Source organism: Micrasema longulum, unplaced genomic scaffold, assembly GCF_059751315.1.
Source record: "Micrasema longulum isolate JH-2025_06_02 unplaced genomic scaffold, ASM5975131v1 h1tg001370l, whole genome shotgun sequence".
Lineage (NCBI taxonomy): Eukaryota > Metazoa > Arthropoda > Insecta > Trichoptera > Brachycentridae > Micrasema > Micrasema longulum.
In genome coordinates this window covers 5,814-11,626 of record NW_028278556.1, presented here as the reverse complement: position 1 = coordinate 11,626, position 5,813 = coordinate 5,814, and positions in this window count along the sequence as shown.

The window sequence follows — 5,813 nt, the reverse complement described above, 5'->3', positions numbered from 1 at the left end:
TATAACTCTTTCCCAGTTATTTTATGAATCGTAAACAAAATGCATTTCTTCATATTTTATTACCCAGTCTTTAGTTCAGCGTTCTTTATACGAAATAGATGTTCTGGTAAAACGAATAATTTTAAATAGGGTAAAACCACCAATAATTGGCATTTTAAGCGTAAACATTGAGTAAATATTTATTTATAAATTAAACAATTATCATTTTAATGTAAAAGTTTTTTTTGCATCAACAAATGACTTTAAACTTTTAATTGAAAAACTTGAAAACTATTGAAAATATTATATTTCAGCCATTTTTTGACACGTCTAGTTATTATTTTGCACCGCAATTTTGTCAGTTATTGGTACCGTTAAAAATTTCATGTAAATTGAAAAAAATAAAAGACGTGGTTTACGCTGAAGATTCCTGCAATGGTTGCCAAAACTTCGGAATAAATTCAACACACGCGGTATCGCCCAAAAAAGAAACATATTAATAACAGTGACCGTGAAAAGATTCGCACCTATTTGACGTGTTTTTTTTATAATTATCGAATGGATTAAATATTAAAACAAAACGACAAAGTACAACTCAATCTGAATCAGATGAAGATAGCAACGCTCTTTTTATTTTAAAGTGTATCTTAAAAAAAATAATTTCGTTGTATTTCCTTTTATATGTAAGCTTTTCCTTTTTGTACTAAATGCTCAAATAATTAACTTTATTTGTCACAAACAATAAACAAATAAAATATTAATAATGCATGTAAAATACTGATTGGCATGTGCCAATAATTCAAATATTGACGAATAACACTTCAACATTTTAATTATTAGCACAGTGCCAATCTCTGATTTTGTTTATTTTTTCTTTGAGTAAAATAATCACATTTGATACAAAACTAGCTCAATAAACATGTATCAAATCACAAGTAAACATAGACACGTATCTAATCACAAAAACGAAAACAAAACAAAAAAGTAGTTAAGTTTATAATATAGTACTAACTTTGCTAAAAATTAAAGTTCAACTCAGCTCTATCATTTAAAAAAAAAAAAGAAACTCTCGATTTCTCTCTAATTTTCGTAGAGCGCATTGACAGATGGTTTGAAATAGTGGCCAGTATTCAAGAAAATAATTAAACTTAATAAATGTAAGTATTCCGTTTTAAATACTAAAATTACTAACCAAATTTTTTTAGTTTGAATAAGAGAGTGCCAATTACCGGGAGGGTGCTGACCATACCCTGGTTTACCCTTTATCATTTCTGAAAAGACTTCTCTGATTTGCTTTTTTGAGTCACAGACATCGTTTTTCAGCAGAAACAAATAAAAAAGTTTTTAATTATTAAAACAATATTATTTATAGCAACAATGAGTCTTAGAATACGGTTCTCTTATTTTTTAAGAATTATGAAGTTTTTTTATGCTATGATAGGTTAAAATTATATGAATCTTTTTAGTCACGTCGGCCTAGTGGCGTAATGGACAGTGCATTTGCTTACCATGCGAGAGGTCTCGGGTTCGATTCCCGACATGGTTGATGTAAAATATTTATTGAAAAGGGTGTTTTTACGCTAGAATATTTCATGGTCCCTGGACTGGTATCTTAAGCGAGAGACTGATCATATAACCTTCATGTTACAAAAAAAATTAGGTGTAGAAAGAGAATGATGATAATGATGAAATAAAATTGATTATTCACCAGTTTATTTAAATACGTAAATACATTTTTTTTTATTAAATATTTTTTATAATATTTTGAGTTTGTCCAAATGTTTGTAAACAATTAGGGAGCCATTAAGATTGACAACTTGCAAAAGGGATGGACAACATTGGAAATTGGAATAATCCAGTCGGATGAATCTCTTCATAACAATAAAGGTTTCAGCTTTTTAATTTTACTAAAATCAACAGATAGTAGCATCAGAAAAATGTTAATGTTCACACATATTCAAAATTGTGAATGTTACACAATGTGTAAAGTGTCCACTTAAACCAGCCAACGATAAACCATAAGCTCTGTAAATGCCTATACTTCCATATTTCTTCTCTGAAATATTCCCTATTCCTGTTGTAATTTGTTAATCTAAAATATTTGTATTTAAACTAGAAACCTCAGACAAAACTTACTCTTTCATACCGATAACCATAGAACTAACTATAATTTTCATTCCCCTATGCCCCGAATTCTTAGGTTTCAAACGATCACTGAATCAAATTCTATTATAAACACCTCTCTCCCGCTTCCACTCCCACAACGTCTACTATAAACCATTGAGTCTTTCTACTTTTTTAATAATAATTTTCTATGTATAAATGTGTCCATAAAAATGTCCATTGATTGTTTATGTAAATAAATAAATAAAATTTCAGAATACCTCATAATATTTTGCTTAACCTTTTCCTCACTAAGTATCTAAAAATGATACATCATCCGAACGGGAGGACCAAATGACCCCAGCGCCTGCTGGTATATTATAGCCAGGCAAGAGCAAAAAGTTGGATGTGTTTGTGATCATGCAATAATTTATTCATGTTATGACGTACGCATTTTTTATTCATTCCTGTATTTTTGTTAGCTCACCGAATGCTAATATATAAAGCATGAAATCGACCGTCGTATTTTTTGTTTTTTTTTTTTATATATCAAACGATTTGAAAATTTAATAACAAAAAAAGCAAAACGATATTTTCGTTTTTATTGTATATGCAGATAATTGGTCAAATTCCATAGTGAAATTTGGTAAGGTATCTTAAATTAAAAACTTTTAATAGATTTAATTTTTTAAATATACGAGAGTGTATAATGTGACGCGTTTCGTCTATATAATGTTTGTGTTTAAATATTTGGTAATATTCTAAAACGACAAAGCGCGTCAGATAATAAACTGTTGTATATTTAAAAAAAAAAACATAATTTAATTCAATATAAGTACAATGTTTTGAGTACGTCCAAATGCTTGCAGACTGGCTGGATTTCCTCTCTAGGGAGTTATTTATATTTAAATTTGTTGTAACAGAAAGGAAAAACATTTTTGATAAGAAAAAATGTGGAATATGGTATTTAAGGTATTTACAGGGCTTATGACCTGTCATTATTGCTGTTTTAAGTAGCCACATCACACACTGTGTAAAATTTTCCATTCTGCCTATTTTAGAACATCCACATTTCCGCAACTCTTCCATCTGTTGACTTTTGTGAAGGAAAAAAAGCGTTTTCAGGCGTTGTCTAGTAGGTGAATTGGTTCAGACTGGTAAATTTACCTATATTATGAAGGTTTCAGCACTTTTTTTCACAAAAGTCAACAGACGGAAGAGTTGAGGAAATGTGAATGTTCAAAAATATGCAGAATGGTTTGCAGCACTTAAACTAGCCAATGACAAATCATAAGCCATGTGAATGCCTAGTCAACAAAATAAAATACCAATGAAAGTTTTTTTTGGATAGCTTACCGAGTGTTCATTTAAATTATTTTTAAAATTACAAAAAATATTGAATAGCTCTAATAATACTCGAGTTGTCGAATTCAAATTGATGGGATTCGACTCCCCGTCTTCAATATGGCTTGGTAAATACAACACGACGTTGCAGCATTGTTTACAGGAGGATTCTTCTTTAAGTGGATGCGATTGACTAACTTATGGTTTGTTCTCGGTGTCATTTAAATTTTCTTTCTATCAAATATAACAAAAGAATTTCCCGATAACAAGATTACCGTATAGTATGCAATTTTGCATTCACGAAATAAAGATCCGTCGGTTTATCAATAATACTGATATTTTTTTTTATCAAAGAATAGTTAATTTTGAGCCTACATAAGCAAAAAGTAAATTCATAATTTCCCTTTCCACACCCTGTGGTACATAAGGCATTAAATTGGCTCATTTTAATGAACCCACAATTCTCAAAAAGACGATTTTATTATTTCAAATATGTATTAAACCAATTGCATAGGTCTGATACATATTTTTGCAAAAAAAATTAAGTCAATAGGCGTTTGCAGCTCTAATTTTTTAGTTTTGGTGTACACCATGAACTACGCAATTGGTTTAAAAGACATTTGAAAGAGCGAAACTGATTGTTCCTGAATTATAGTATATTGCATGTTAAACTGTATAGGTTTTTCAATTTATTTTTAAAAAAATAAACCACTATTTTTATTATAATTTGACCAGTACATTTCTCATTTGCGGGTTATTTGATTGGTAAAAATATATAGTTCTTTAGAAAAAAACTCTCCTGCATTCTGTCAATAAAAAACTTTCAAGCGCGAAACACAATTATAAATTAATAAATTTAAAAATACTTAAATCATCCATACTAAGCTTTTGAAATTTTATGAATCTCATGGGTGTATTTTTCATTTGGTTTGTGGCAAAATGCTGACTGAAAATTCAGTAAAAGAATCTCTTTTAAAATTCACCCCTTCGCAATTGTACTAAAAAAAGTATTTATACATCCCCGTAGAAATATAAACAGAGGAAAACGGACCTTAAGTATTTAAGAGTTCGGTTCAAATTACTTTGTGTGCAAATTATAATGTCTCAATGGTTTCCAAATCATTTGATTATACTTTCAATAGGAAATCTCATAATGTTATTTCCTTAATAATTTAACCTTGTTTAAGCTTGTTTTGTCGTTATAAAACTTTTGATTGGGAACACTGTATTTTGTCAAACAAATAATTAAAATTTTTGTAATAATATTTAAATCAATGATGGAACGCCCTTAACTCAAACAACGCTTGCAAATTTTTAACGTCCAAAGGCTCTTTGTGAAATCTCAAATTTACTGGGTTAGCAGTTCAGCGAAAATATTATAAAAAAAACCTTATTTCTTGTACTTAACGACACTGCAATAATTAAACCATCGGATTTTTTCATTTGGGGCTAGGTTAAGTTCATGCTCTATGGCAACACAGAAAACCTTGTTTTCGGCATTCATAAACATTTTTATCGTTAATATTTTAAGTCACGTTGTCAATTAGAAGCTCCCATTCTTAATGTTGTCAATGCTGCTTCATCATCATCATCAGCCGTTTCTTGTCTAATGGTGAACATAGGCCTCCCCCTTTAGTCTCCATATTTCCCTATCCTGAGCCAACCGCATCCAACCACTTTTTGCAACTCGTCTTATGTCATCAGACCACCTTGTTTGAGGCCTGCCGACACTTCTTCTACTCGTTTTGGGTCGCCATTTCAGGACTTTTTTGGTCCATCTAGAGTCTGTTATTATAGCTTTATGACCAACCCAGCTCTATTTCTGGTGGGCAGCCCTATGGATCACATCAATGACCTTTGTTCTTGCTCTAAAAATGTATTGGTTTTTCTATCTCAACAAAATACCTAGCATTCCCTTTCCATGGCTCTCTGTGTCACTGATAATTTGTGTAAAAAAAAATTCGTGAACACATAAGTTTCAAAGCCATATGTCAGTACAAGGAAAACACAAGCATCAAAAAGTTTATTTTTTAAGTAATGTGAATACTTCGGAGATTTAAAGATAAATGAGAGCTTACCAAAGGCACCCCCTGCTAAACCTCGCCTTTTTTCTATTTCTACCTCTTGATTATCTTTTCCAAAGTTAATTTCGTGCCCAAGGTATGAATAACTGTCAAACTTTTCAACGACTTGTCCATTTACTAAGATGTGACATGATTGGTTTGCATCACTCATTACTTTAGTTTTTTATTTCATTTTCAACCCTATTTTCAGGAATGCTGTATTAACTTCGTTTATCATGTTTACGAGTTCTTTCTCATCTTAAGCAAATAGAACTATATTATCTGCAAATCTGAGATTACTAATGAGTTCGCCGTTGATGTTAA